This window comes from Orbicella franksi, chromosome 10 (genome assembly GCF_964199315.1).
Source record: "Orbicella franksi chromosome 10, jaOrbFran1.1, whole genome shotgun sequence".
Classification (NCBI taxonomy): domain Eukaryota; kingdom Metazoa; phylum Cnidaria; class Anthozoa; order Scleractinia; family Merulinidae; genus Orbicella; species Orbicella franksi.
Window position 1 is genome coordinate 11,635,607 of NC_138154.1, and position 13,011 is coordinate 11,648,617.

At 38.0% G+C, this 13,011-nt stretch overlaps 2 long non-coding RNA genes across 2 annotated transcripts in view; both read left to right on the top strand.

Annotated features, from left to right (window-relative positions):
- The window catches only part of LOC145500511 (uncharacterized), a 340,504-nt gene that overhangs the window by 196,747 nt on the left and 130,746 nt on the right, over positions 1–13,011 (top strand). The gene's annotated exons all lie outside the window — the stretch shown is intronic.
- Positions 336–7,474, top strand: LOC145499931 (uncharacterized). The gene is made up of 2 exons (XR_014051008.1): positions 336–2,437; positions 5,301–7,474. It is a non-coding gene; the product is annotated as an uncharacterized LOC145499931 (long non-coding RNA).

Genomic DNA, 13,011 nt, shown 5'->3' on the forward strand with positions numbered 1-13,011 from the left:
GCTGAGAACACTAACCCAGATATGTGTAGTGCATCTGATTTTGATAGGTCGGAGAAAGTCTCAGGTGAACAGGCTGAGAAGCGTGTGACTGGAGACAAAACTGATGGGAACTCTCAATCTGTGGCTAGGTGTGAGATACCCCACAAGGGAGAGGAGACGCCCAGCATACCTTAATGATCTGGAAAAGTTGAAAATTTACATGGACATGTCAGTTTTAATTTACAGCATGTAAATATTGATTTACATTCTTTGTAAATTACAATTTACATGTTAGGGTTTTGTAAAATAAATTTACAGGAAATTTACAGCTTTTAGCACAGCATGTAAATGTTCTGTAAATAGTGATTTACATTGTCTTTGTCGACAATGATCATTTGAAGAACATGTAAAAACCTGTAAAATATTTTACGCACTTTTACAGTATCTGCCTTTGTAAAAAACATGTAAATTGCTTTGCTAAACCATGTAAGAAACGTGTAAATAATTCAAGCGAATGCTGTAAAAAGTCTGGAAAGGTTATGTTTGTAACCCTGTAAAAACCATGTAAATGAAAAAAGGGGGCCTGTAAGAAACATGTAAAAACCATGTAAATGAAAAAAGGGGGCCTGTAAGAAACATGTAAAAACCATGTAAATGAAAAAAGGGGGCCTGTAAGAAACATGTAAAAACCATGTAAATGAAAAAAGGGGGCCTGTAAGAAACATGTAAAAACCATGTAAATGAAAAAAGGGGGCCTGTAAGAAACATTTAAAAACCATGTAAATGAAGAAAGGGGGCCTGTAAGAAACATGTAAAAACCATGTCAATGAAAAAATGGGGCCTGTAAGAAACATATAAAAACCATGTAAATAAAAAAAAGGGGGCCTGTAAGAAACATGTATAAATAATGTAAATGAAAGAAAGGGAGCCTGTAAGAAACATGTAAAAACCGTGTAAATGGAAAACCTAGAAGTTGCACGGGTGCAGTGGGGGGCTGTAAATAGCCTGTTAAAAACATGTAAATTAAAAAGGGGGACCTTGCAAAGGCTGTGAAAACAATTTAAATGAGATAATGGGGGCTTTTCGAAAAACTGTTAAGACCACGTTAATGTAAAATGGAGACTTAGAAAAAAAAAAGATCTAAATTTAAGAGAAGGCCTGCCTAAACCCTGCAAAAACCATGTAGCTGAATAGTGGGCTTATTTAATATAACTCTGGTGTAACGGTTCAACCAACGGAGACTGTTGAAATGATGTAAATTCCAAGTTACCGACAGGTTCGCTATCTTCTTGTAAACGGTTGGTTGGATTTTGCAAAGAAATAAATGAAAAGTTACCCCGGTCAGGTTAAACTTGGGGGGACGGGGGGGAGAGAGAGGAAGGGTTGTCTCGGGTAACCGAGAACATATAAATGGGACCTTTTAAAGGCGCGTAAAGTTAAAATGTAACACCGCCCTAAAGCTCCGTAAACCTACCGTGAAGCCTCCATTAAGGTGCCTTTTACGTTGAAGCATTTGAACTTCTCTAAAATCCAAGTGTGTGCTATAGTGTGCTTTAAATTTAAGTTGGTTTAGAAGGTATGCACCAAACTAAATCGCTGCATTGATCGACACCGCACTAAGCTGTCTTCTTGTGAACTTTCCGCGCATCCACAACCACAAAATAAAACTAGAATTGTTACTGCACATGCAGGCGTCCCAAGCTTACGTCTCTAGATGAGAGAAAAATTAATTCTCGGACACGTACGTATTTATTCGTGAAGGACCATGAAAGCGTCACGTGTTGTGTGAGTTCAAGACGGAAAGAGCCCCGGTGACCGAGTTTGAACTGACGCGAGTTAGGTTAGGCAGGGAACCATAAGGGACACAGCCGGCCCAACGACCGTTTTCTCTCGAATGCTTTGAAACGCTGTTTTAGGCTATCTGGTGTACTTTCAAAGCTCTGTAGGTTAATTTTAGGTTGCGCAAAAGAAATTTATCTGTTCGGTTATTCTAGAGGAGCTTGTGTATCTCGTACTTATTAGGGCTTTTTTGTCCATTTCCCGAAAACGTTAGGACTTATCGCCTGTCCGAAAATGATAGCTGACTTTTTTTCGGTACCCAAAATGACATTTTTGTTTTTTTGTTTTGTTTTGTTTTGTTTTGTTTTTTTTGGTGATTTCTACCGTTCTGTGCTTTCATTGCCGTCACTGTTATCCCAGTCCCTTTGTAAGAGCATACCAGCCTTGTGAGTGCCCGATCTCCAACAAACAGTAATCAGCGGTCTTCATGTTAGGTACCAGGTCCTCTCGGTTCTCCCGCCATGTTTGGCAGTTCGTTGGAGCTTGCATCGAACTCGAGCTCTGTTTTAGCAGGCCAAAATCCACTCTACCTTCGCTTCGTCATCGTGCACCGTTTCAAGGCAAAGTTTTCCGTTACCCAGAAGCTGAAGATAGCGATTACAGGCAACAACAAAAACAGGTAAGCAAGTTTTGCATAAATTGAACGAGTAGAGTAAAGTAACGTCAAGATACGTATACATTTCGTTTTGCCTTTGGTTGTGAATGTGTCATTATCAAGGAGAAGTTACATTGCTTGTGGAATCGACTTTGGGATGTTTACCTGCTGTGCATAAAGGGCTTTATTATCTGTTATTATCTGTTCTCGATAACCGAGTAAGAGCGTGCGACATTTGTTATTGGCTTATATGCACCTTATGATTCCTTCTGATGCATTCTCTTGTAAGGTTATGTTGCCCTCTGATGTGAATGCTAGTAAGCTAAAATGTAATGTGCCATCTTCAGTAGAGAAATTTCTCTTATGCTAGTGTAAGTATTCTGAAGTTACTCAAGTGTCTACAGTTGTACCTACATGCAAGTTACAATATGCTACACAACTGTACATGGACATTGCACCCACTGGTGCTGATAGTAAGTTAAATGTTGTGAAATTTTCTTTCACAAAAAAAAGCGCTACGATACTTTATAAAGAGGTATACATGTACCTCAAACTGTCATGAAAACTACACAGGACTTGAAAAAAAAGGAAGAGTATCTTGCCCAGGCAGGAAAATCTACTTGTCTTGGACGACACAGTATAGTCAATCAATTATTTCATAACAATCAATAGGAATTAGTCAATGATATCAGAAATCAATAAAAGGATTTGTCATGAGTAATCGATTGTGATCAAATTTTCAATAAGCATTATCAATTTTGCTGATACTAGCTTATCTTTTAAGCAACATTTAATAAGAAAGAAATGAACAAAAGATATAAAGTGAAATATGAAATCATGAATACAATTGCATAAAAACATAACATTGTATCTTGTAAACAGAATATTTTGCTGGCATACATGTATCGGGGACTATGTTTTGGGGGTCTTTGGTAGTGCCTTTGAAATCTACATAAAAAAGGTACAATCAAACATTGTGTTGAGGGACACAATTTTTCTACAGTTTATGTGAACTAACAAAGAGAGGCCAACTTTCAATTGATTCTCTAATGACTGATAAATTTGGTAAAATCAAATTGATAACTTGAAACTTCTCTAGCATGTGAGTATGAATTTCTTTCAATTGATTGATAGCACTAATAACACTTACATTAATTTCAATTTATTGATTTATATCAATTTATGGATCAATTTCAATCGATTGCCTTACCCTGGGATGACCAGACAGCATTTTAGAGACCTGTTACAGCTGTACATTTTACTTGTACAAAATTGGGCTCTTACCAAAATTAATACATGCAGGTTTCATGTGTCATGCATCTGTTCATTCATCTGTAGCAGGGCAGGAAAAAATTGTAAGTCACTTGCCCAGTGGGCCAGTCAATTTCAGTTTTCACTTGCCCCCATTTAAATATTAGTTGCCAGTGTGGTGGCCAGTAAGGAAATCAGAGGACAAATGCGAATGAAGTACGCTCAGATTTCTAACTAATTCTTGCTTTCAGCCTAATAATTAACTAATCTTTAGGTCTTAAGTTTTGAAATGGAATGACTGGAAATTATCATTTATCAAGCTGGCATTTTTAGTCATACTTACAAGACTACTGAGGCTACATTGTAATTTCACTTGCCCACCGGGCCACTGAACTTCTATTTTCACTTGCCCAAGAGCAAAATTTACTTGGCTGAGGAAATCAGACCTGGTTTCTTCCTGCCCTGAGTAGATCACACATACCACCAAAATGTGGTAAAAACAAAAAATATTCACATAAGCCATTACCAGAGTGTGTCACAGAATCTGTGAATTTTTCAGGTGTGTGTCACTGATGTTCTTACCACATTTTGATGTCTTCTGTGATCTATTACTGAACAGATGCGCGACAATGTAGAATCTATCTGCTTCGTAATACATAACAAAGAAACAAAAACAAACATTTATGACATCAGCTGTCCCTTTGTCCACCAATAGAGCATAAGTGCGTGTAAGAAACAATCAAATTGTGCCTGCAAATAACTTGACTTATTATTTAAACATTGTTTGATAGGAGTTTGATTTATTGTGCATGAATATTACAATGTAGAAGATAGTGAACATTGAATATTTACTGCCACACATTTTGAGTTTAGTTCTTCCACATCCTCTGACATTCAGTGCCTTCCAATCAGAGATGCAAAGTTTTTCTCACACAGTAGCTACAGATGTAGATGTAAGATCTGTTTCATTGATGAATATTCAGGGCTCAAAATAATGGCCGGTCAATGGGCAATGTCTGGCCAGAATGGTGACTTGACTGGCCAAAAACTTCACTCGTCGGCCATGTTGACCAGTCATGTCATGTTGAGACGGTCACGTTGTTCATTCTTGAATAAACAATCAAATCCCTAACTGTAAATCTGAGAGTTTTTAATCTCTTTTTTATTATGACCTCTAATGAAAACATACACCAATGCATACATGTATCTGTTCAAACGGCTAAAGACCATTCGTTTGCTGTTTGTCATGCATTCAAGATCGATAGGAATGCCATTCGAGTGACTGGGGTTAAATCCGTTCGGAAAAATATTAAGCCAATTTTTAAACGGTCTAGCAGTGACTGGAACAAACAAACTATATTTGTGGGTTTAATTTGGCTCACATTACATGTACTTGATTTTTGCATAAATATCCTGACCGGTCAGAAACAAGACGTGACCGAGCTAAAATTGCTTTGGCCAGTCAACATGACCGGCTACAGTCCGATTTTAAAGGTCACAGTATACATTCGAATGATAAGAAACAAAATAATAACTCCAATGTAAAATTCACTGATTGATATCATACACAGAATTTGCTGATTCATACTCAGACATAGCTTATCTTATTTAACGAAATGTTTTATGTTACTTGTAGGATGAAGTAAAATTGAGAGTGGTCAATACATGCATACTCCTTGGCATTGATGCTTGATCGGGAAAATATCAGCCACTGAGAAGTCTACAGTACTTATGACTCTATAAGGGGTCCAAGGCCCATTTCTTGAAGGCCCTGGAAACTTTTCGGGCCCACAAAGCCATCTTTAATTGAGCTGTGTCTAAAAACTAAGAGCTGTATGTGCCTGAAACTTCTTGTGTGAAGGAAACCTCTGTTCATATTGAGAATAAGCGATTAAAATAGCTCTGTAAGCATAAGATTTCAGATTTTGGTATGGCTTTCTGGGTGCGAAAACTTTTTGGGGCCTTCGAGAAATGGGCCCCTGGTGCATTACAGTCTAACATGGTGACCTTCAACACTTTGATATGCTCTGGCAGCTTTCTGGCATAAATTCAACCACTTTAAACATTATTTTTTAATGCTTTGAAGTATCACTTACACTGTACCTGTGTTAGTGAATTAGCATCAAATTTAAATATCTTAGATTGCTAGGTTGATACTTATTGTTCAATACAGCAGCTATAAGATTTCATCATAAAAAGAAAAGGCGATGTTTACATACATGTAGTGCCAGAACAATAATTTATTAACTTATGATGTGTTATGGGAACTATGGTACTAGATAGGCCTTTAGAATTTCAACAGGCCCCTATGAATTTTGTTTTTACAGTACAGTTTTTTTATCACAAAAAAGAAAAGGTAAAATTTTGAATATTGTTTACAGTGAATGTTTTGTCAGGGGTCCAAAATGTTTGTACTGTTTGGATTCTGTACAGTTTTGGAAAAAGAAGGAAACTGTGACTTTGTAAACATAGCCTTAAAGATATCAGAAGCCTTGTTTTATGTTATGCAATGTAGTATTCCTTTGGCATGAATGTTTTTATGATGAATTTAAAATGTCAATCTTTATCTTGTGGTAAATGTTTTTTCTCCCTATTTTCTGTTATTTCAAAAGAACAATTCACTCTATGAAAAAAGTTGATCAATACTTCACACTTACATTGCAGTAATTTTCATAATAAGGTAAAGGTAAAGTCTGCATACGAGCCACGTAGCCCAACAGACTGGAGCTTATCCCGCTTTCTGTAGCAGGAAACGACTAGGACTATTTCTACTCCCCCTGGATGAGATGCCAGTCCATTGCAGGGTTACCCCACCATTAAATTCACTGCTACCCACTTATACACCTGGGTGGAGAGGCACTGAGAGTAAAGTGTGTTGCCCAACAACACAACAGAATGTATCCGCCTAGAGCTTGAACCCAGATCGCTCGATCAGGAGTTGAGCACACTACATGTAACTACGAGGCCATCGTGCCTCCCCCATTTTTCATTATTAAGGCTAATTTAATCCTACATTAATTACTTAGTGAGAAAAAACAGTTTATTCATGCATTTTGTGATAAAGGTATTATCATTATGTTAGATTTGACTTTGTGGATTTAGTATATATTTAAGACAGGTATCCATTCGCAAACAATTTTAATTTAGTAATACACCTAAATTGCAAAATTTTTACTAGTTGTAGCTGACAACAGTATAGTTCTTAATCATTTTATTATTTATGAATTAAATAGAGCTGAATATGACATGGTTTCGCACAATCTTGAAAAGGTCTTGAATTTTAGTAGTCTTCTTGAAAAGTGCTTGAATTCAGTTAAAGGAGCTCAGTCATGGTATTTTAAAATATTTTGGCCATGCACAAAATTACAGTTAAGTCGTCTTGTTATGGATAGATAGAAAAGAAAACATGTTTTATTTGTTGCAATGTATACATTGTAAACCTTATTCATGGCATATAAAAACTATTTGAATTTTACTGAGTTTGTTCTGATTGCAATAAACTTCTGATTCTGTATAAATTTGCATATTTTATACTATTATAATTAAGGTCAACAGATTTGATTACAATAAAACAGTACATTCCATGCATTTTTCTTCAAGTTATTATTTACAAGTCATTTATCGTACAGGGTTTCTGCCTCCCTTTTTCAATTTCCATGTTATTTACAGGCTCCCTTTTTCGATTTCCGGGTTATTTACAGGCTCCCTTTTTCAATTTACAGGTTATTTGCAGGCTCCCTTTTTCAATTTACAGGTTATTTACAGGCTCCCCTTTTCAATTTACATGTTATTTACAGGTTCCCTTTTTCCATTTCCATGTTATTTACAGGCTCCCTTTTTCCATTTCCATGTTATTTACAGGCTCCCTTTTTCCATTTCCATGTTATTTACAGGCTCCCTTCTTCGATTTACATGTTATTTACAGGCTCCCTTTTTCGACTTACATGTTATTTACAGGCTCCCTTCTTCGATTTACATGTTATTTACAGGCTCCCTTTTTCGATTTACATGTTATTTGCAGGCTCCCTTTTTCGATTTACATGTTATTTGCAGGCTCCCTTTTTCAATTTACATGTTATTTACAGGCTCCCTTTCTCGATTTACATGTTATTTACAGGCTCCTGTGTTCATTTTCCATGTTATTTACAGCCTCTCTTTTTTTATTTACATGTTGTTTACAGCCTCCCCCTTTTTATTTACATGTTATTTACAGTATTATGGCACCCTCCCCGTATTAAAATTACATGTTATTTACGGGTTTCCAGGTTGAATCACAAGAAATTTACAGGCTATTTACAGTATTTGCAGGAACAGTTTACATGTTATTTACATGATCTTAGCCCTTTGCTTTGAAACATTGACAGTGTTTTCTTCATCATTTACATGTTTCACTTAAAATATTTACATGTTATTTACATGAAACCTCCAAAACATGTAAAAGGGGAAAAATCATGTAAATTATTCTTTAGAGTCTTTTTGATTATTTACATGTTATTTACATACTCTGTAAATTTTCAACTTTTCCAGTGCATGCATGCATGAATATGTTACTGATCTGGATGAGGTTATTGCTGAGAGTGACCAGGTATTATCTAGTGTTAATTATTGTTATAAGGTTTCAGCCTTTCCCCAGACATACCAAGAAGCAATTGAATCTCCAGAGTGAGAAATTGGAACGCAGCAATGAGAGAAGAGATGGATTCTCTTATCGAGAATGAGACATTTATTCTAACCACCCTGCCAGAGCGTAGGAATTTAGCAGGGGGCTGTCAGGTGTACACTATCAAAGAAGGTTCTGATGGTGCTAAAACGTACAAGGCTAGGTATGTTGCTAAGGGCTATAGTCAAGTGAGAGGCGTAGATTATCAGGAAACACTTGCCCCTACAGCAAATCTCACATCAGGACGTGCTCTCTTGCAAATAGCAGCACAACACGATTTAATTCTACACCAGATGTCAAAACGGCAGACCTAAATGCTTCCATTGATTGTGAGATATATACGGACCAAGCTGAAGGCTTTGAAGCCCCTAGTAGTTCTAATGGGAGACTTGTGTATAAGTGACACAGATCCCTGTACGGATTGAAGCAATCAGGTAGAAATTGGAACAATGTATTACACTGTTTCCTACTAGATAACCAGTTTGTTCAGAGTCCAGTTGACAACTGTATGTAAACTAAACAGTTTGGGAGTAAAATGGTTGTAATACTTGTTTGGGTCGACGACATGATTGTTGCAGCAAGTGACATGGTTCTGATGTCTAAGGCTAAACAAATGCTGCAGGAGAGATTCCGCATGAAAGACCTGGGTAGACTTTCATATTTCTTAGGTATTGCTGACGTCCGATCTCACCTCTCTGGTTCCTCCGCAATTCAGCCTCTGGCTGCAAGGGAGGAAATTGGCACCAACTATCTCTCTATCCATCTATCTAAACAGGGTTATGGCTTTGTGAAGATGAACCAGAGAAGATAATTAAGCAAAATCCTTGAGAGGTTGAAATGTCTAATTGCAAGCCAAGGGCCACACCTGAGCAGAAGCTTGAGTTTGGTAATGAAACACCTTGTGATTCCAGAAGGTATCGTGAAGCTGTTGCTAGCTTGGTTTATACCATGACATGCACCAGACGAGACATATGTTGGGTGGTAAGTAGGTTGTCACAGTTTCTCTCCAGCCCACTTCAGGAACACTGGACTGCAGTGAAACATGTTTTGAGGTACTTGAAGGGCACTCTCCAGTAAGAGCTATGTTACAGGAAATGTGATGATGGCCTAACTTTGGTTGGTTATAGTGACGGTGACTGGGCGTCAGCAACAGATGACAGGCGAAATACCAGTGGGTACTGTTTCAGTCTAAACAAAGCTGGCCTTCTTATTTCCTGGAAGTCGAGGAAACAGCCGGTGACGCTGTCATCTTGCGAGACAGAGTATATTGCACTGTCGGCAGCTCTGCAGGAGGGTTTGTACCTCACTCAACTGTTAAGAGACATCGATGAAGTGTGTGGACCAGTTGTGATTTTTGAGGATAATCAGGGCGCAATCGCTTTATCTAAAAACCCCGTAAATCGGCAGAGATCGAAGCATATTGACGTCCGTTATCATGGCAGCTGACTTGATGACTAAGGCAGAAACAAAGTTCAAGTTGCAGAAATTCAGGCGTTACATTTTTGGATAGAATGCATGGTTTCAGTTTACAAAACTTTGTTCCCGTTCATAATTGTGTATAATTTTGCTATATTTCACATTTGATAAGAAAACTATGTAAACATGGTTATGTCCTGAGCAATATGAGATCAAGTGGGGGGTGTTACAGAATGCGACCTTATACAGGTAGTACATAGTGTAATAAAAAAAATCCCCGGATCTTGTTCCTTCGGGTCTAACGTAACTGACTCATGTGTTCTGAGTGTGATCTTTGATTTTTTAAAATCCCACCCCATCATGACAGAAGAAGTGAATTCAATACCCTGGATCTGGGCTACAATAGATAATCCCCGTCAACCAGAGCAATTTTGCCTCGAGGGTGATCTACAAAAGGAGCTTTATCCCGAAACCCGTGTAGTTTCGTCAATTCCTGGAGTTATTTCCAAGCAATTACAGCACGCCCGCAAAAGGACTTCTGTAATGCCCGAATTTAGAAAAACCTACGAGTGGGAGTTCCTCCGCTATACTGAATCGGTTGCCGTAAAACGTACAGATATTTGAAGCGGCGCATGTTTGTAATTCACGACATCGTTTTCCTTAAACTAAAACTTCTCAATTTCATACATAACATGGAGAACAAGCTTGCAGGGTTTGTAAGCTGGATTATACGTCTTCGATGTTCTATCTCCGTGTTTGTTTGAGCAAGCCTTTCGAAATGTGACGCGTATGTATATGTTCGTTAGGGATTTCTATACAAATATCTTGCCAGTGTTACTTAAGAAAAATGTGCCAAAGGTTACCTGCTTTGAGAGACTTGTATTCAGCTTTTACAGATTTCTGCCATCTCACAACGCCAAAAAGTGTTACGACCATTTATGTTTTTGTCGTAGTTTCGGCGACTTAGCCAGCTTGAATTGGCTTGCGAGACTGCTACAGACTAAATCGATAATCACGAGTGAGCATGAGTTGACATCTTGCATCATTTACTTAGCCAAGCCAAGTATTGTCCCTCGTTTATTAAGTTAAATTATTTATGTCATTGTTGTAGATGTGACCATAAGCATGCGTTTTGTGTAGAGTAAACACGTCTCTTGTGCGTTTATCAACACAGTATTTTTCTCTTTCTTTCTTTTTTCATCATTTAGTATTATTTTTAAAGCAAATGATCACGAAAGAAACTAAAATCTGGACTGTGATACAGTTAATAAGTTACACGAAACATCTTGGATTACGATGAACCATTGCACGTAAGCTTTCTATTTACGTAATTTGGCAACAAACACAAGGCTGGCAGATAAAACGAAATCTCACAAAAACCTAATTTGGGGTTTTAGCTGGACATTTCAGTATATCGTTCTTGGGTTTACATTAAAAAAAAACATCGAATATATTTGTACCAAAGAGACATTCACATCATTTAAGTCAGCCGAAATTGCTAAAAAATTGCAAAACAAGGAAGAAAACCCAACAAACAACCAAACTAAATTCAAAAGAAGTTTTGTTGACTTCCTCACGCCAACTAATTTGTATAGGGTTCCACAAATGCCTTGACCTATATAGTACACGTAGATGTTCCTGAGTAAACACAGAACACTTTAGGTTGTGTGACTAATCATTACAGTTCAAACACAGGCGTGAAAAGCAAACAAAACAAGGGCAGGATGACATCAAGAGAACAAAAAATGCCCTTTGAATGAAAATGGTCTGCAAACCTCTATTTAACTGCAACACCAAAATACAGGGACAAATCCGAGGGCAGCTGAAAGGGCAAACAACGTAAAACATTGTTAAAATAAATGAATATCTGCAACAATTGCAAACAAGAATGCTTAAACAACGAACTTAATTTTGATATACGTTTTCTTCATATTTGCCCAGGCCCAAAGTATAATAATTTGTTCTTTGTGTGTTTATTTCTGTGGCATTTTATTCAAACATGTTTTCTTTTTCGGTATTATTGCATAAATAGCAATATAAGTATAGGTCAAAAAGCAGAAATTGGTAGACGCGTTTTTTTTTTCTTTTTCAAATACATGAATAACTGCGACACTTGCAAACAAGGATGCTTAAATAACGAACTTAATTTTGAAATACGTTCTCTTCATATTGGCCCAAGCTCAAAGAATAATAACTTGTTCTTTGTGTGTTTATTTCTGTAGCATTTTGTTTAAACATATTTTCATTTTTGGTATTACAGTATAAATAGTAATAAGAGTAGTAAATAGCGCTGATTGGGGCCGTAACCAATCAGGAGCCAGGGATTATACCACGTGACCAAGATTTTCCCATACATTCTCTTAAATTTGAAAATCCAAGATGGCCCCTTTGGTAGCAAAACATGGCGCCCGTGACGTCACAGCTCGCGCGCATGCCCAAATAAGGAGATAGACCGGAAGTGAGTTTAAAAATTGATTTTTATTGATTACAGGAAGTAAAAATTACAATGGTGTGTATCCGTATGGAAACGACATGAAAGTGTTCGTGTCTACGACGCATTTGTCGAAGACGAGTCCGTAGCGTTTAGTCCGTGTGATGACTTTGAGATGTTTGGTGGCGGGGTTTCTCCAGAAGAAGTTGGGGTTGACAACGTGGATGTTGCGTCGTTCCTCTAGAGGTTGTGTGAGTTCGTCGAGTAGATTTTGCCGCATGACGTCGTAATTGAGTTGCCTGGATCCTCGTACATTGAGTGAGAAGCCTCGGACTTTGCAGCAGACTTTACCTTGGTGGGTTCTGTATCCGTAATTTTTGGGTCCAGCGGCAGTGAAATCGGTGATGAAATCGCCGTCGTCGAGTTCGTTGGTCATCTCTCCCAGGTAATCGCCTAGCGGGACATCGGCTTGACCTGGTTTGTGCGAGTAGATGACGGAGTCAGTGTCAAAGTAGAGAACTTGTTGTTTTAACTGTTCTAGGTAGCTGTATAATTTGAGCCGAGCCCAGCAGGTGGTGAAAGCGGCGACGAAGATGTTGATTCGTCCGTTATCGGGTTGATTGTCTTTGAGTTCGGCGTGGACGACTTCTAGGGCTTCGTCGTTGGCGATTCTGACTTGTCGTATGTCGTTGAAGGGATTGGAAACGAGGTCGAAGAGTTGCGTGGCGTTGTAGACGACTTGGGTAGTGGGTTTGTGTAGGTTTTCACCGAACTTGCCCCAGAAGGAGTTGAGCATGAGTTTGGCGGTGGCTTTGCGTCCGGGATTTTTCTGGATCATGG